Here is a 20,530-nt window from a genome sequence, read left to right as displayed (position 1 = left end):
TTCCTTCAAAAATTCTCTGATAAATTATCCCTCACCCTCAAAATTGACAACAAAGTCACAAATTGACAGTGAAATTCATAAAATAATTGACCATATAAATAGAGCAAAAGCTAACAACACTACTGAAACCCCGGTCTCAAAAAACCACTTCTACCAATTGCCCAAAAAATTAGTCGAACTGATCAGGAGAAGAAATCGTGTCCAGAAAAGAGGAAGGAACACAGGAGACCCTAACCTCATCCGAAGCGCGAACAGGCTAACAAACATCATCAAGGAAAAAATTGATGAGTTTAGAAACCAAAAATGGGGAAACTTCCTGGAATCACTGGAGCCCGGGGACAATAACTTCTGTCGCTTGACAAAATATTTCAGGAAAGGCACAAAGCAGAGAATTCCTACGATCCACGGGCAGCATGGGTTGGAGCATTTTAAAGAAGGAAAGACGGAGGCATTCGCCAACTCACTGCAGGACCAATTCACTGAAAACCTTTTTTCAGATGAAGACTCGGAGGAAGAGGGAGAAAATGAGGAGCCACAATCAACTTCAGAGATTGATCACAAGTCAGGAATTCCATCTTGAAACTGACAAAACAGAAATCTCCAACATAATTGAAACGCTCAACAAAAGGAAAACTCCGGGTTGGGACAATATCTCCAACGAATGTCTCCAAAACATACCTGAAAATATGGTAGAGTCCATCTCCATTATTTTCAACGCTATGTTCAAAATGGAATACTATCCGAAAGATTGGAAGAAAGCAATCATTATTGTTACTCCAAAACCTGGAAAAGATCCCAAGTTTCCTCAAAACTGGAGACCAATCAGCCTACTGCCAACCATTGCCAAAATCGCGGAAAAAATCATCCAGACGCGATTAAAAGACTTTCTAGAAGAGAAAAATATTTGTCCGGCAGTCCAATACGGATTTAGGGAAAACCACTCCTGCGAGCTTCAACTCGCAAGAGTGGTAGACTATATCCGTTCAGGTTTAAACCGAAGGCAATCGACAGGCATGATCATGTTCGACATTAACAAAGCTTTCGATAAAGTGCCACATTCTGAGTTTATTTATAAACTGAACAAATTTCAAGTTCCGTCCCAAATTACAAATGTAGTGAAATCTTATCTACAAAACAGATATTTCGCGGTCCAAATAGAGAAACAACTCCAGTGTACGTCCAATCGAAGCGGGAGTTCCTCAGGGATCACCCCTCTCACTGCTCCTTTACACCACATACATTGCAGGCATCCCTTCATTCTCGCTGCTAAACACCAGGCTGTCACTTTCCGCAGACGACACCTGCATTTTCCAAACGTCCAAAGACAGTAAACTGATTACGGACAAACTACAAATTGCCACAAACTCGCTACTAAATATATCTGTAAACAAATAATCAGGCCCACACTTCTCTATGCAAGCTCCGTCTTTGCGCAAACAAAAAAACCTACCAAAACCGACTTCAAATAGCCCAAAACAAAGCCCTAAGCCAAATATTCAACTATCTACGGTACGTGAGAAATGGCGACATACACAAAGATCTGAAAATAGACATATTCATTAGGGACAAAGTACTGAAACTATACGAACAAATTGACAACCACAAACACTCAACGCTAGACATACTAAAACGACAGCCATAAAATCCAGGAATTAAAACAGAATAAATAATTCCAGAGAACAATAGTTAGATAGAAAACACCTAACACAGAAAAAGGGAGCAAAGCTGAAACGCACCAGCTCCACATCAACAGAAGCTCCTAGTCAGACTTCCGATTTACTTCGTGTACAAAAGCATACATAGGTACACATATAGTAGTAGTATAGTAGATAGGAAAACAACAATTTTCCGAAAACAACCATTTTTATTTAACCTACAAAAATACAATTCTAAATTAACCTAACTTATGTACTACCTTAACAGCATAGCTTAATCTAAGGTACAATCTATGGCTTAAACTAACTTATCACTAAAGAATAAATGGAAAAAATATCTGACATGCTCTCTGGAGGAAAGTCGAAAAAAACCTCCATTAGTTGAATTTTTTATAAAAGCGGGCGAGTGAGGAAGGAACTAGGATGTGGGTTGGGATGGGGAGCATGCGGGAGGGGTTTGGGAAAGGAAGCTAGGAGTGGCGCTAAGGATGGGTAGGTTTTGAAAACTGGGATGAGGAGTAGATACCGTTGTAGAAGATTACTCTACCGCCGGGGTCGAAAAGGAGGTTACGGGATTGGAGAGATAAGAGGATTTGAGGGAACAGATGACTATCCGCAAACTTCATTAGCACGCAAATACTATATGCCTACGTACACACACATCTGTTTGGAGTAATTGATATTCATGTACAAATGACGAAAAAAACTAAAACCAAATAATTCTTTGCAACCCCATTCATAGGAACTCCCTTCGGTGTGGTATTGACGAATTTATATGTGATGATGACGTCATACAGGTTGTAGAATGCACAAGTTTGGCCCCTTATAACTTTGTTAAGCCGGGTAAATTTCTAAAATGTAGAAATATGTTATTACTAACGTTATTTATGCAGATATCGGAATCGGATATATTTTGAGGCCTAGATTTCGTATAGATGCATCACTGTGATTTTTCGGTTGGGTAGGTTCTGAGAACGAGACCTGTTACACTTTCTGTGGGTCATATTTTGAGCCCCCACTTCCCTACGTTTCACCTTATATCAAATATGGAACCAGTTTCGAAAAGTACTAATTGAGCCCTTTCATCTGATACCCCACATGGCCACATACAAAAATGGGGAGCACTCCTTAAACTCAACACAAAATGGTGCCATTTGCTATATGTAAAGAAAGCGCTTTCATCAATTTTCGTGACAACGGGCCCAGCCATTTCCGAACAAATCGGGTGTGGCAGACAGACAGACAGCGCCCAGGTTGCAGGAATCAGTAAATGCCCTGTGTGCAGAAAGGCGTTCATAAATAAGTACAAATGAAGTTTATGCAACTAAATCTGAATCACTGTCGAGCGGCCCAAGACCTGCTCTCCCAGAGCGTGTTCGAAAATAATTTCGACATAGCTATTGTATGCGAACAATATGAAAATCGGCATAGCGGAGTATTGGTAGCTGACGAAAACATCAAAGCCGCGATATGGAGTTGCGAAAGTCGTGCTATAGAAGATATGAAAAAACATCCAGAGAACGGATTTATACGTGCCAAGATAGGAGGTATACATATCTATAGTTGTTACGCAGCCCCGAGCCTTACGCTGGGGGAATTCACTTTGTTGCTTGAGAAACTATCCTTTGATGCCAGACGCTACAATCTCAAAATAATTACCGGCGATTTCAACTCATGGACAGAAGAATGAGGAAGCAGAAAAACAAATGCGAGGGGGCAAATACTGTCATAGACATTCTCGCGTTTAAATGTCGTACTTGCGAACTCTGGGAAAGCCAACAGGTTATCGGGCTTATCTACATCGATTTGGACACGACGAGTCACCATGCTGCCCATGGTGTCGTAACGTGGCTGAGAACGCGAAGCATGTTGTATTTGAGTACCCAAGGTTTACAACACCGAACTAGGCTGCGGGCGATCGCAGACAGGCGCTTAACATCTGAAAATATGGTGAAGTTTATGTTGGAATCAACGGACGCTTGGAATCAGGTGGTAATTGAGCTGAAAATGATTCATCAACAGCTAAGGCATGAAGAACTGCGAAGAAAGCAAGAAACGGAGCGAACAATAATTAGCCGCAGTTAAGAACTGATCCAGCCCCGCGATGCAATGCTTATAGCAATCCGTGGGGAGAGTGGAAGAAGGAGTTGATTTTAATTTGTAGGAGTCTCACATAACTGCATGGCAGAAGCCAGCAGTAGGTTTTGAAAAAAAAGACAGACAGAAAATCCCGAAAAAAGTTGCAATGGGCTATCACGAAAGGTAAAAATGATAGCTTCAAGCCACTCTGTGATGAGGCAGACTCAGATCAATGGGGATGAGCGTACAAGTCCGTTATGTTAGCAATAAAAGGCAAAAGGTCCCCTCCTATTATGTGTCCTAGATTATTGTGGGAGATAGTTTCGACATTGTTCCCCCAACATCCGAAAACAATCTTCCCAATGATACCAATCAGCGCCGAAAACATACCTCCAATAACCATAGACGAAGTCTTGGAAGCAGTGGAAAGGGTCCAGGATGCCGCATCCCCCGGCATGGATCGAATCCCCAACAAGGCGCTGAAATTGGCAATGAGAATGGCACCAAACATGTTTGCACCGGTATTTACAGACTGCCTAAAAGAAGGGCCCTTCCCCGCAGAGTGGAAAATACAAAAGCTTGTATTGATCTCGAAGACAGGTAAGCCGATATGTGAGCCAACATACTATAGACCTATCTGTCTTCTGAATACAATAGGCAAGGTCCTCGAGCGGGTAATCTATAACCGGTTATACCCATTAATTGATAGTGGAGGTTATTTATCGAATAGGCAGTTTGGCTTCTGGAAGGCTTGGTCAACGGTTGATGCTACCAACTGGTTTTCGAACTAGCCAGAAAAGCCTACGACGAAGGAAAATACTGCGCACTGGTGACTCTTGACATCAAGAACGCGTTTAATTCTGCCAGATGAAACGATATCATCGAAGCGCTCATCACGGCACAAACACCAAAATACATATTAAATATAATCTTCGATTTCTTCGACAGCGGAAGCTACTTTATGATACGGACGAAGGGTCAAAGATGTATGTAATAACGACAGGAGTTCCGCAGGGGTCTGTTATGGGCCCTCTGCTATGGAACTTAATGTATAATGGCGTTTTACGGCTTCAGTAGCTAAACAAGCCGTTGTCGTCGGATTCGCAGATAACGTTTGAGTGGTCATAACATCCAATCACTTCGACGAAGTACAGATATATCAAAAATAATTATCGTTCCGATGCTTGTAGTTCTAAATAAAAATAAAACTAGGTAGCTTTCTCCTACTGCAATATATTTCAATAATTAGTAAATATGTATTTCAACTGCTATTAAGTAGTAGCTTAAGTACTGAGGAAGAGAGTAAGTAGCCTTCGAAATACGTATTTACTAACTATTGAAATATATTGTAGTAGGAGAATGCTACCTAGTTTTATTTTTACAGATATATGCGAACGAACCATGAGCTTGCCGAACACAAGACGAAGTTGGTACTTTTTACAAAGCAGCGGAAACAGAAAACTGTTGAAATTTGCATCGGGGCGCATGTTGTTAGCTGTCAGCCGTCGCTGAAATACCTGGGAGTAATATTCGGCTCCAAGCTGAGCTTTAAACCCCACCTAAAGCTTACTGCGCAGAAAGCGGCGACAATTAGCTCAGCACTGGCAAATCGGAGAAAATTGTAGACGGCTTCAAGCTACATATCGATTAAGCGCTCTCCGAACATGTTGCGCCTACCGAACGTCTTATGAGGCAGCATGCATCATTGTGGGGGTGATCTCCGTAGATATTCTAACCGATGAGGCAAGTCGTCTGTACGAAAATCAGGAAGCAAGCCTAAATAAGCAAAGTGAGCGTTGCGCTCACTGACTGCATAGCAAACAGAATTGGACCAGGCGGAGAATGGCCGGTGGACACCACAAGCTTATCCCAGACATAAGCATGTGGACTACGCGAAACCACCGTGGACACGGTGGATACAGGAGTTACCTCTATAGGTTCGGTCTAGATGAATCGCCCGATTGGCCTACGTGTGAAAGTACAGCCGAAAATGCAGAACACGTTTTTCTTCGCCTGCCACAGATTTAAAAGCTCAAGGAGAAAGCTTGAAACAGAGCTAAATACCCGTTTAACGATGGAAAATCTAATAAGGTACATGATGCAATCAAATACAACATGGGATGCGGTAGTTGCAATGATTAAAACGGATTCACCAACAACTAAAGCAGCAGAAATCCAGCGGAGATATAGAAGGGAAGCTACTGCAATTAACGCCACGCAAAGCGGTTGCAGCTCGTTTAGAGTGAACAGCTAAGATCTGAACAGCCCCGCGAAGCAATACCGGAACGGTGGTCCCGCGGGGAGAGTGTGGAGAAAAGATGGGAGGTTTTAGTTGGTAGGATTCCGGCATGCGTGTCCTAGATTCCAGATGCGTATCCATGATGGATTTCCCCCAGCCAAACAAAAAAAGACAGACAGACAGACATCGACTCCATTCTAATAAGGTCTTGTTTCACCCAAAACTTTAAAAATTGCCCCCGAATCATCAATCCCTTTCTCACAAAAATTTGCAACGCCTGGAAAACTGCAGACCCATATCCCTTAACAACAACTCAAAAAATTTTGAGTATGTGCTCCACGAACTTATCTTGCAACACATCACCAAAAATAACTCCCCCCAATTCCAATTCTCCAATAAAAGTCTACACGGAGCTTCTGATTTTCAAAGCAGAAATCAACGAGAACATCGAGATGAACATCTCGTCTACTGCCTGTCTCCTCACCATTCAAAAGTCTCCGACACTCTTTGGTAGGAAGGGTTCTTCTCCAACCGCTCAAATTCAATTTCCACCCACAATTCTACTCCCTTATATGCAACTATTTAACAAACAGAAAATCCATCCATCCAGAAATCAAATTGCTCTGCTACAACATTTGATCAGGCCACCATCTCTTACGGCTTTGCAGCTTGGTACGATGCGACCATCAACACAAACGGGAAAAATAACGAGTCCGCGAAGCGAAAAGATAATGAGTCTGTGATTAGGAATTATCTAATCAAATTCCACTCCCCAGAAGCACCCTTCCATTACCTAACCACTCCCGCAACCTCCTCCATCCCATAGACATCCTAAAAGAACGCAACGAGAACAGCATATACCTCAACCATCCTCACATCTTGTATAATCGTCCTTTCAACCAAGGACGATCAGATTTAATTTATTCAGTATCCCAATAGCTAAGAACAATTTCTCCAATGAAGATAAGAACAAGTCGGAAAACTGGAAGCTTGACGCTTTAGGTATAAAACGTTTTGTGTTTCGCTATGCGAGAAGCATAACGCAGTTCTCCATTGGCTGGCGGGAATGCACTTGCCAATATTGGTCTGAACATCGAAGTAAACGATAAGCGACCAAAGGCCGGTCGAAACAACCGGCGGCTTGATAAGCTGGATGGGGGATTTATCAGCCTCGCGATCACATTCAGATCAGGCGCTTGATAAAATAAAATGACGAAACCGATCACGATGGGCCGACCCTGCTTGTGAATGGGACAAAGGCTGAAGAAAAAGAAGATGTGAGGAATGACGCCAGTTGCATGACAGCTCTGTGTCACATAGTTAAAAATTCCATTTTCCTCTATTTTTTTTAGAAAGCGATTTAAGTAAATCATTTGATGTAAAGGCCTGTATTCATAATAGTCAACCTCATACGCTTCACACTCTGAGTTTAATATTAGCAAATGCGAAGAATTTAACCTACAACAGATATAAACAAGTCGGGGAAACCGGAAGCTGGACGGTTCAGGTACGAAAAGTTTTGTGTATTTGTTAGTACGTAGTACCTAATACAATATATGCATATATTATGTGAGAGTATCCACTTCGGGTGATATTGACATAGCTAGCCTTCAATTTGACAAAAAAGCAACAACTTTGACCTATTATAACTTTGTCAGTAATAGTGCGATTTCCACCAAATTTGGTAAGATTATTCTCTATACTATAGCCTATACCACTGTAAAATTGTGGTGGGTGCTAGGATGAACTTAAGAGGGTTTTTGCAGCCAATTACTAAAAATCATAGTAATATACTATTATTAAATTTATTGAACAGAACAGGCACCTTATAGTGGCCAGCCTCTTGATTTTTTCAGATTTTTCGTTTTGGTTGTTTATGAGAATGCCCCCCTTAAAGAAATGATCACTTTCAACCCTCCGCACAACTTTTCAACAAATGTCGAAACTAAGACCGGCCGCGGAAAGTACTAATATGACCTTGATAAAAAAAATTTACACCCTCTTTTGCATGTATGGGGACCCCCTTAAATTCGACTGAAAAGGATGTAACTCACTGTATGGGTGAGCATTCACAGTTCTCACCTTTCCACCAAATTTGGTGTCAATTGCTATAACCGTCTCCGAGAAAAATGCGTGTGACGGACAAACAGACAGTGAATCGATTTTAATAAGGTTTTGTTTTACACAAAACCTTAAAAAGGACTTGGGAGAAGTAGATTCTTAATGCGACTTTTAATATTTCATTCGAGTGTCAATTCTTCTCGTTAATTATGACGTCCGCATCTTATTTGTATGGCTTAGGGTGCAGTAAATTCCCACGAAAGTGATAAGTTTGAACTGCTATAACTTTGACGGTAATAGTTGGATTTTCATGAACTTGGCATGAGTATGTATGTATATGTCGGCTGCAAAATTTAGTACCAACTAGGATGAACTTAAGGGGAGTTTTCCCGTCAATTTTCTAAAAGTGGTAATATACTATTAGTAAATTTATTTTGAACAGATGCCGGAATGGGACATCTCTCCGAGGATTAGATTTCACATAATTATTTTACACAAAACCTTAAAAGGCCTGGAGAGAAGTAGATTCTCATAATGCGACTTTAACATTCATGCGAATGTCAATTATTCCCGTTAATTATTACGTCAGTACCTTATTTGGTTGGCAAAGGGGGGAGGGGGGAAGCAGCTATATTCGCGCGAAATTACAGGCGTTAATGGCGAGATTTCCATGAAATTCAACATGGGTCTACGAAATCTCCTCTATGCTGATACAAATTTCGAAAGTCCTAGAATGAATTTAAGGGGATTTTTCAGTAAATTTAAGAAAAGTTGGGGTATACTTTTAATATGTCTATTTGAGCACATATCGGAATGGGACATATTTTTAAGGCCTAGATTTTCACCTAAGTGCACCATCCTGATTTTTTTCGGAGTTTTAGGCTGAGTTAGTTTCAGAAAATGAGTCATATCTCACTTTAAGTGTGTAAATGTCGACTCCTCACTCACGCACTTTACAATTTACGACAAACATACCAGTTTCGAAAAGTACTAATCGAGACCTTTCACTTGATACCCTACACGACTATCCGCGTTGGAAAATTTTTGAATCCTCCCTTTGCATATATGGGAAACCCCCTTTAAACTCCACCTAGATTTTGTACACTCGCTGTATGCGTGGGATTTCATAGTTCCCATCTGCCCGCCAAATTTCGTTCGGATCGGTTTAGCCGTTTTGGGGAAAGTGGCGGTGACAGACAAACAGACAGGCAGGACATACATTGAATCGATTTTTACAAAGGTTTTGTTTTACACCAACCTAAAAAACAAGAAGAGGAAGGGAAGCTATGTAATCTATGATATATCTACAAAGTGTTTGAAACAAGTCCATCCAAATACCCAGTATTTCATCGAAAGCAATGAGTAATGAAAGGGATGTAGCTAATGAGATAAACTCTGCCTCTAGAACTTGATTAGGCTCCACTATGTACCATATACATATTAATTTTGTTGAATTCAAAAATTATAATATATTCTATGTTTCTATTTATTTTATTTTAAATATATTTTCAGTACGCTACACTAAAATCTACTTGGATAGACTAAAATATCTTCTGCCACTATTAGCAGTAATACAATCAATAGCGGCGTGCACGTACACACTGTACGAATAGGCGAGAAGAGCTCAATTCATGTGTATGCAATACATTGGGAGAATATAAATTTTGACTTATACGTAAATTCGCCACAGTCATTTCATATTTTCATGATCAGTGTGCTTCCAACTCTCGGCTGAGACAGTCGACTTATTGGAGCTGAGTTTTCTTTCTCAAACTTCTCTGGCAAGTGTTTGCAAACATTCAAAAGCGATAAAAACAATTGTGGAAAAAACAATAATAGTAAGTGAAAATAAAAAACAATAATAAGTGAAAATAATAAGAAATTGGTGCGCCAGAACAAGACGGGTTCACGAAGGTGCCCCGGAAGAAGCGGAGGAAGGCAACGGACAGCCCGACAGGCGAGCTGAAAAGCGACAGCACTGACGACGGAGGTGAGGCCGCGTCCGAGGTAACGCTCTCAAGCGACTGCGAGTCCGACTCGCAAACGAACTCTGACGGGACTTTCAAGAGCTCAGCTTCTCTTGACACGATCCGCGATTCTGTCGCCCTACGCAAGCAGAATAAGCGACTTATGAGGAAGCTCGGGGAAGCCCTCAAGAACAACCGCCAGCTCACGGCCGACATTAAGTCTTCTTTCGGGACATCAAGCCCCCTCCGGCGCCAACCGCGCCAACGCCACCCGAGGCCTACCCTCAACAACTGAGACCAGCTGCTGCAGCCTCATCTAAGTAAAAGGTAAGTCGAATAATACCTCCACTCGTGGTAGTTGAAAACTCGGCTACCTTCAAAAATATTAAACAAAACATAACCCAGTGTTCTCCCTAATAACTACCTGATCAAGAAATCAGGTAGTTCCCACCAAATCCTCACGAAAACACCGGAGGATTACGCTACCGCCAAGAAGGTCCTCGTGGAGAACAATAACAAGTTCTTCACGTACACCCTTCCCTCGGATAAGACGACCAGCCTCATCCTCCGAGGCCTTAATACGACGTTCTCCCCTCAGGAGGTCGTTGAAGGATTGAAGGCTCAGGGAGTCTCAAGCACTCTGAGCGCAAAACCCTTTGTCACGACCTGGGCAAAGACCAACAACATCAACCTCCACTTGTGCTTGGTTACTTTTGACGCGAGGAGCTATTGAAAACCATCCAGCACATGATTGTTCGCTTTGAACAAATAAAAAACAAACAAGTGCTACAGCGCAAAAATTGCCACCGCATCGGACATGCGGCAACCAATTGCCACCTCCGCTTACAGGTGTGTTAAGTGCGACCGGCTATACAGCCCTGGCGAATGTGCCTAAACAGTCGAGGAGGCACCAAAGTATGCTAACTGCGGGGGCAACGACCACCTCCCCACTACAGAAAGTGCCCACGGTTCGTCCAGGTTTTGGCAAGGAGGACCGCACAAAAATGTGCGCCTCTCACCCACCCTCTCCCCACAACTACCTCCCGGCCCGCTGGTCGTCCTATCACAAACCCAGCCTTCACCCGTCCGTTTATGTTCTTCGCCGACGCCGCACGAAGCGGAACGTCGTTCCGTGCACCTAACCGTGTCAACCAACCCACCACCATCTCCAATTCAGACTTCCTTGAGTTTGCCAGGAAATCGCAAGAATTCCTGCAAATGTTCAACTCAATGGTCGGTATTAATGGACGTTAAGATAATCGAGTTGAACATAAACTCAATCATCGGCCGAGACCGCAGACATGAGTTCGAGCTTTTCCTTGGTGAGCACAAATCCGGTATAGTTCTCCTATGTGAAACTAAGTTGAACTATAGGTACAATCCTTCCTTTTCCAACTTAAACCACACGCAATTTTCTCAGAAACGGCTATACCGATTGACACGAAATTTGGTGAGAAGGTGGGACCTGTGGACCGCCAAACATGCAGTGAGTGATATCCTCCTATGTTGAGATTTAAGGGGGGTCCCCCATACATGTAAAAGGGAAGCGTATAATTTTTTTTCGCCAAATATAGTCATGTAGGGTATCAAATGAAAAGTCTTAATGAGTACTTGAGTACTTTGATACCGGTCTTAGTTTTGAGATTTGTTAAAAAGGCGGGGAGTGGGAGGGGTGGAAAGTGATGATTTCTTTAACGCACCCATTCTCAGAAACTACCCAACCAAAAAATTTTTAAAAAATATCATGAAGCTGCCTCTACATGGTGCCCAGGCCTCAAAATACTCTCCATATCGATATCTGTGTGTTACTGATGCGGTTTTAGGCGGATTGTATACTTTGCAAAGAGGTACGCAGGTTTGGGGGGGGGGGGGATAATTGGTAGGGTGCTGGAGTGGGATATGTATAAGGAAAATAGGGTTGTTGACAACTGATCCTTGGGGAGGGGGGATGTGAATCGAAATTCACATCTAAAAATAAGGTTGCGAAAATCGACCAAGTAACATTTGCTTTTCTTAAACAATTTATAGATCCAGTTACTCCGAAAAGTTGTGCTGTCCGCCTCCATACAGATTTTCCCCTGCAATTACATCTCATTAATAACATACTTAATGATCCTGACAGCTATACCATTACTAAACTCAGCATTATTAGTTACAACTTAGGCTTCCCCATAAATACTTGCTTATAATATATGAGAAACGTCATTGACCCAGTCCATTTCAAGGATTTCACACAATTGGAACATATAATTGCTTCCAATCTAAAAAGGAGTAGTATGGTGAAACATCACAGGAAATACTTTTTCATAAGCAAAGACTTCCCTATTGATAGCTATACAGGCAATTACATAGCGCAATGGATTATTGACGCAACAATTTATAAACTGTCTTATTTTCTATATAATAGATGTAAAGTAAAAGCTATCTACACGCAATAACATACTAATCATTTGGAAACATACTCTCCCAAATAAAGCCACACAGGCTATCATGAACGAATTAACTTGCATCACTGGTCGTCCATACTTCACGACACTGAACTTGTTGAACAGGCTATGGCATAGTGTGTTTGCCAACACCATTATCTTCAGAGATCACTATAATCTGGTTCAAAAAAAAAGGGTTCCCAAGATTACGGATGCAGACCCTTAGGTAAAATAAACCTATCCTTTTAAGTCTGCTACACATATTTCTCCAGTTTTCCGATAAATTACTTTATAATCTTGCAAATTTCTTCTAATTTCGTCTACAATCAGTAGGACATACCAGGGTCCAAAATCATACCTTCATATATTTCTGACTTTAGTTCTATATTAAAATATTGTTATCTAACTCACATTAATTCAAAATGTTTGGTTATATACTTGCAAACTTGCAAACTAATCCACACCTTCTTCCCATTATCCACTATCCTCATGAAGACAATTCCTTTTGATTTTTCATAACACTTCTAATTGAATTGCAAGGCTTGAGAAACTGTCACTAATCACTCTGTTCAATATTCCGTCAATTTTTCTACTCTGAAACAGATTAGATTCCACATTCGTGATTAGCAGACCGTTATATTTCTCACACAATCCCTTCTCCCACATCAATGATGTTACCATACACTACTCGCTAGATTCCGGGATAGCCTTTATATTCCACATAATGCACACAACTCCATAGCATCCCTACCATAAACTCTCTACCCTAGAGGACAAAGATCTATGTCAGGGGATATTGCTATGATAGATCCCAACGAGAGATACTCTATAGGGATACCCCACTGCCACTATACTAATCAATCCCTGCTGTCAAACGAAATACAAAGTAATATCTGTCAGTCAAACACCCCATTATAAACATAGACTATATATAGCATTATCATATAGAAGACCTATATCAAACTCTTCTCACAAGGTCTATATCCCAATTTCTCCTTGCTATAAATCCTACACCTGTTCAGTTCTGGCCAGCTTTATTCCAAAATATGGTCGGATTTACGCTCAATGTAATTCATAGCCATGTTGTGTTCTGCGAATTATATAAAGGAGCACTTAACATCTGCTAGACGCTTCGGTCACGCTGCTCCCAGGGCAGGGGTGAGGCAGCGTCTGACGATTTGCCTTTGCCCTGGTAAGAAACCGTAAAGCCGTCATTGCCTAACATTTTGAAAGTTTGGGTGTTAAGCTCTAAACGAGGGGTCCGTGGACCAACAAAAGAGGGAGTAATTTGCCCCCTATTTGGTCCGGTCCGTCATCAAAAGGATGAGGACTTAGGAACCCCGCGATTGTTAAAAAAATATGTTCAACTCTGGCCAAGCTTTGTTCCAAAGTATGGCGGATTTACGCTCAATATAATTTCGTGGCCGTGTGTTCTGCGAATTATATAAAGGAGCACGTAGCATCTGCGGGCCGCTTCGGCCACGCTACTCCCAGGACAGAGGTGAGGCAGCGTCTGATGATTTGCCTTTGTCCTGGTAACAAACCGTAAAGTCGTCATCGACTAACCATTTGAAAGTTTGGGTGCTAAGCCCTGAACGAGTGGTCCGTGAACCAAGAAAAGAGGGAGTAAGTTACTTTCCATTTGGTCTGGTCCGACATCAAAGTGGATGCGGATTTACGACCAGCAATTTTTAAAAAATATATATTCAGATCTGGCCAAGCTTTAGTCCAAAGTATGGGCGAATTTACGCTCAATACAGGAGCACTTAACATTAGCGAGCCGCTTGATATTTCAGTTCATGTCCTTGCTGCCGTAAGGTTGGACGTGTTTCCGATCAAGTAAAATTAATATTATAGCAAAACGTTATTCAGTCCACCGCGGAGTGTCGCGACGACCTGCATCATCGTCAGCTTTTATGGACCATTACAACAAGGGCCAAAACCGAAAATCGCGAGAGCAGCCTTTGGCCTAATCACCTTTGACGAAAGTCAACTCGTCCAAGTGAAAGCGTACAATTGTTCGCTTCGAACATATCAAAGCAAGCTGATTTTGCAATGCAAAAACTGCCAGCGCATTGGTCATGCAGCGCTCAACTGCCACCGCGGATATCGCTGTATCAAATGAGATAAGACCCATAGCAGCCCCGACCATCCTGGCTAACTACTGGAAACTGTCCTGCCTTCATCCGTATCGTCGCCACGCGGAACGTAGAAAAACAAACACCCTTAACCCCGAGGAAAAGCATGAACCCCAGTTTCACCAGAGCAGGAGTCTGCTTCGCTGACGCTGTTCCACGCACACGCAGCAAACTCCAAAAAAAAACAAGCTTCTCAGTGAACATACAAGAATTTGTTGAAAAATCTCAACAATTCTTGAACATGTTCGATGCAATAATTGTTGCATTTTAGTCCAGTCATGGACATTAAAATTATCGAATTGTGAATATCAATTCGATTGTAGATCGTACCCGTAGACACGAGTTCGACCAGTTCCTCAAGAACCACAAGCAACATGTAGTACTCCTATGTGAGACCAGGCTCCACTTCCGCTATAAATCATCCTTCTCCGGGTTCAACTTGTTCAGAATCGATCTCCACAACCAACATAGCAATAACTTGGCCGGAGGCACTGCTATTGTCGCCTCCGACAAACTTCCAATCACCCACATCTTCCCTTCCGTCAATACATGTATGTCCCTAGAAATAACACTTGTTGCTACCGAAACACACTCTTCGATCATCTATTTAGCCTCAGTCTATTGCCCAAACCACTTCTTCGATACAAGTGACTTTCCAAGTCTCTTTAACTTCTGCGCGTCTCATCCGCGCCCCGTCAACAAAGTATGGCACATGATCATCGGAGGTGATCTTGATGCCACCCACAATCCAAACGGCCACTACCGCTCCGCCAGCCCTGAATTTCCAGCACCTCAGTCCCGCTCTACCCAGCTACATTGTCCGTTACTCCCAATCACACCTCGACCACTTCCTTATAACAAATGACCTAATTCCAATCCCACATCCTAATAAATTCCCCTTCCTCAATACCCTCCCAGGTATCAGCGATCATGATGCGGTTGGAGTTGACATCAACCTTATTGGTCACACTTCCCGGCCCAGTCACCGAATTGTCCCTGACTACCAAAAGGCAAACTGGAGAAGTATCAACCAGTTTCTCAAATCCTCTCTCTCGTAGATCCAAATTAGTAGCGTCACATCCATCTCCAATGAAGGAATCCGGAACACTAGACCTGTTGTTAAACTTTTCTGCTACAAGCAACTCATACGACTCCTTCTCACTTTCGGGTACATCTTTTGAGCGGATAGCTCAACAACCCAAATCGAGAAACTACGTCTCTGCGAAAGGAAAATATTGTGTCACTGCGCTAATATTTTCAAAAATGAGGATCGTATGAAATACATTTTGAACCACATCCTCTATCGCACCTGCGAAGTTGCCAGAATTGATTCCGTCCTAATCAATAAAGCGCTTCCTTTCCTCGAAAAGTATGAAATGCAACCTAATCCGCTGATTAGGGAGTACATGAGCATTGACTGCAGTATTGAGAATTATCTCCGCAGACACTAGTTCCTTCAAGTCCTCGTGCACCCGTCCATCCGATGCAATATCTTCGACGAGGATGGAAATGTAACTCTTTGCTCGGGTTCCTTCTCCAACGCCCAGTTCGTCCCACACCCTTGATATCTTAAAATCTTTTCTGTCTCACTTCCCACCCTTCCCCGTTCCTCTCCCTCCCTAATAGCGGATTTCTCAACATGTTTTTACTTTTCAGGCTATCGACAAGCTTATTGTTAATAAATAGTTCGTTAAGTTAAACCTTAGGTTAAATTTTAGACTGTAAAGTTTCAAACATTCCTAGTCTTTTTTCATTGTATAAAAATGTGTTAAAAACAACTGCGAGCTGCTTCGGTCACGCTGCTCCCAGGGCAGAAGTGAAGCAGCGTCTGACGATTTGCCTTTGCCCTGGTAAGAAACCGTTAAGCCGTTATCGCCTAACATTTTGAAAGTTTAGGTGCAAAGATCTAAACGAGGGTTCCGTAGAAAAAAAGGGGGAGTAAGTTGCTCCGTACCTGTGTGGTCCGACATCAAGTGGATGCGGACTTAGGACCCCGCAATTCTTAAAAAAAGTATATATTCAACTCTGGCGAAGCTTTGGTTCGAAGTATGGGCGGATTTACGATCAATATAATTCGTAGTCATGTTGTGTTCTGCGAATTATATAAAGGAGCACTTAATATCTGCTCCCAGAGTTCGCTCCGAGACTTCGAAGCCAGAGTGTCATAGTGCCAGAAGAGAACCGACAGCCACGTAGGGCTGGCTTGGCACAGGATGTCCGCCAAGAGGAGTAGAGTGATACTCCCAAGCGAAACGTCTTCCGAGGAGGAGGGGAGCACGGGCCCCGAGGAAAATGGAGCGAGTATGGTTCTGCAAAAGGAAGTTGCAGACCTGACGAGCGAACGTGCAACCATGGCGCACCAGTTAGAGTGCCAGCAATTGCTCCTTAAGCAATTGCAACAGCAGTTGGCAGCGTTGGAAGAGACGTTTCGTTCTGGGCCGGTAGCAGCGCAGCATAGACAACGTCGTCAGGAGCGGCAACCACAACAAATACACCAGGAGTTGCAACATCAGCAGCGTAGCCAGGAGCACCAGGAGGCTTTCGAGATGGACATCGTGGGGTCCCCTCTATTTCCTTAGACTACTTAAGGCCAAGGGATTGAAAAGAGAAAAATACGAGGGCGGATAGAACCCTCATTTTTACGGAGCGCTCGTTCGCGCTCATGAAAGAGCAAGGGCTTAACGCCACAATGAGGACCCCCCCCCCCTTCTCTGCGAAACCAGTCCTTGATAATCCGAGGTCTCCACAGGAAAATGGACCCTACGGAAATCCTACAGGAACTACAAGCCGACCACCCCGAGTTCAAACTCAACACGGTGGCGAACTTAGTCACCCGCAGAAACAAGGCTCTACATAAAGAAGTTGCTACCCTTCCGATGAAATCTCAATCGGGACTATTTATTGCCACTTTCGAGCCCTCTCAAGAAATATATCATCATCATCTACGGCTCAACAATCGGTATCTGGTCTAGGCCTGCCTTAATAAGGAACTCCAGACATCCCGGTTTTGCGCCGAGGTCCACCAATTCGATATCCTTAAAAGCTGTCTGGCGTTCTGACCTACGCCATCGCGATTAAATACATCCCTCATCAAAAAATAACTTGGCAAAAAGTTAGGAGCTTAGAAGTGCAGCGTTTTAACTGCGAAAACTTCGGACACATTGCCCAAAACTGCACCATTGTGCAGATGTGTCAAGTGCACGAACACGCACCCTTGTGGGGAACGCACGAGGGCTGCAGCTGAAGGAGTGCTCTGCTGCAACTGCGGTCAAGCAGGCCACCCAGCGGGTTATCGCGGGTGCGCGGCTTACAAAGAAATGGTAGCCAGGAAGAAAGCTGTCAAACAAAGAAGAGCTAATGAAAACTCCCGAGCCAAGCACTCAGTGACACAACTGTCACAAAGCTTGGCGAATCCGAGCGTATCGTCTCCGCAAGCTGCCAGAAACTCTCTATCAAGAGTGGCAGCACAACCTGCTCCCATCCCCGCACCACGCCTTCGCGAATTGGTGCAATCCCTTGCGCCGGCCTCCACTAATGAGCAGCGGCAATTCGCCGCAATCAAACTCATCATGAACTTATGGAGTAAAATATCGTCACGTTTAACTCCGCGTCCCTGATCTCCAGTTTAAATACAAGTACTCATTTTCGGTGGCGACTTCAACTCGATGCACACCTCCTGGGGCGATACGGCAGTCAACAGAAATGGGGAAACCCTGCTTAAATGGATCCAAGATCCTTACTCGCTAGCCTATGTCGAATTTGTCTTGCCAGATTCTCCGACAAGACCCAAAGTCAATCAACCATTACTTCCTCCTATTCGAGGAAACTTCCTTGAACGTTCAAGTGATATCTTGTAATACTCTACCAGGCATGTCTGATCATTTCGCAGTACAACTCAAACTTTCCCAACTGCGAAAGCGAGTGATGACCACCGTAAGGTCCTTCGCCCACACTAACTGGGACAAATTCAAGTCAGACCTAGCACTAAGGCTGAACTTGAAACAACTCGCAACTGACCGCAATCTATCAGACATAGAAATCGACGAAACCATCACCTTGGCCACAGATGCCATTAATACTGCTACACGCAGAAACGCAAGGCTCATCAAAGTCGACGAGTTACAATATAACTCAGTCCCTCACGATATCATGCTCCACATGAAAGTCAGGCAAATTTGGCGTAGGAAACTTCATTCATTCCATCTGCGTGTAAAGTTGCAAAAATTATTGTGATCCGGAAAAAAGGCACCTCCAACGAGCCAAACAATTTCAGGCCCATTTGCTTATTATCTAACCTTGGCAAACTGTTTGGGAAAGCATGGACAAGTGGGCTAGGCCAGCATTGTAACCTCTACAATATTATCCCCGACCATCAGTTCGGATTCTGCTCTAAACACGCAACCCAGTACGCACTGAGCTACCTACACGACACAGTCGTTTCAAGACTTAGCGTCAATAACAAACCGACAGTAGCATGTTGGATTTAGAAAAGGCCTTCGACTCCGTGTGGGTAAAGGGGCTTATATACAAATTAATTGATAATTAATTCCCAGTCCCGATAATTAGAATTCCGTTAAGTTTCTTCAAAAATAGGCACTTCTTTGTCAGCGTGGGGAATGAATTCTCTGATCTCTTGCCGGTAACGTCGGGAGTACCGCAAGGATCCATTTCTGGACCAACATTTTACCATATATTCGCGGCTGACATTCCGATCCCCGATAATGGCGTTGACCTGGTTCAATTTGCCGATGACATGCTTATCTTCGCATCGAACCTTCACTCCAACAGGGCAGCCAAAGCGGTTGAGAACTACATTGTAGATCTCTGCAGGTACTACCGTAGTTGGGAAATCAAAAACGCAAATCTACACTTTTAGGAGAAAATCTAGGTTCTAGAGGCATCCGCAGGAAAGCTAAACAGGGTAAAATCCCCCATTGGCCACATACTTAAGGCCCTGCCAAATCGTGAGTTCAATTCTCAAACCCAAAATCCTCACCCTTTTTGACAGTCATTGCCTGGTACCCCTACCCTATCCACTCCTGGATAGCGGCTAAGCACAGGAAAATGTAATGTGCTTATTGTAGATATTAGTTAAGTATTTATTTATGTTAGGTTAAGCTAGGTTAAGTAAGTAAATTTCTACCTTATCGCGCCTTAGTGAGGGCGTGGTTTTTTTTTTGTAAAAGTTAAGATTGTTATAAAATTGTCAAGATCGATGTATACAGGTTGTCCACAAAGTTTTCGCACAAATATTAATGTGACAATTAAAAAGCAATTAGCAGACAAACCAAAACAGCAGGTACAACATGTGATATCCCAATGGAAAGGTCAGAGTCCTAACTATAAAATGCATGGTAAATTATCCTTGAAGGATCAGTGTTGTGAAGGATATTCAAGGATAAACATGGAATTCGACAAAGTACATTTTCGTCATTGCATTTTGTACGAGTTTCAAATGGGGACGAAGGTGCCGAAGGCGATTGAAAATTTGTCGAAGGTATTCGGTGAAGGAAAGGTAAAGCGCAGGACAGTTTACGGTTGGTTCGAAAAATTACAGCGGAGACCTGACACTTGAAGATGAACCTCGCTCAGGAAGACCCTATACGATTGACGACGATATCCTGCGCAACAAACTGGAAGCGAATCCTTTTCTTTCGACACGTGTGCTTGCAGAGGATCTCGGTGTATCAAAATCAGGAGTAGCAGTAGCCATTACGCGTCTTGGATATGTTTTGAAGAGCACAAAGTGGGTACCGCACGAACTGACTGAGCGAAATCTGGCCGATAGAGTGAGAATTTGCTCCGCTAACCTTTTACGGAACGAAAACGACCCTTTTTTGAATCGATTGGTAACTGGCGATGAGAAATGGATTGTGTACGAAAACGTAGCGAAGAAACGAGCCTACACTCATCGAGATCAACCGGGTCCATCGGTAGCAAAGCCGTCTATTCATCAGCAGAAGCG

Source organism: Hermetia illucens, chromosome 5 (assembly GCF_905115235.1).
Source record: "Hermetia illucens chromosome 5, iHerIll2.2.curated.20191125, whole genome shotgun sequence".
Taxonomy (NCBI): domain Eukaryota; kingdom Metazoa; phylum Arthropoda; class Insecta; order Diptera; family Stratiomyidae; genus Hermetia; species Hermetia illucens.
Note: the sequence above shows the minus strand (reverse complement) of the source record.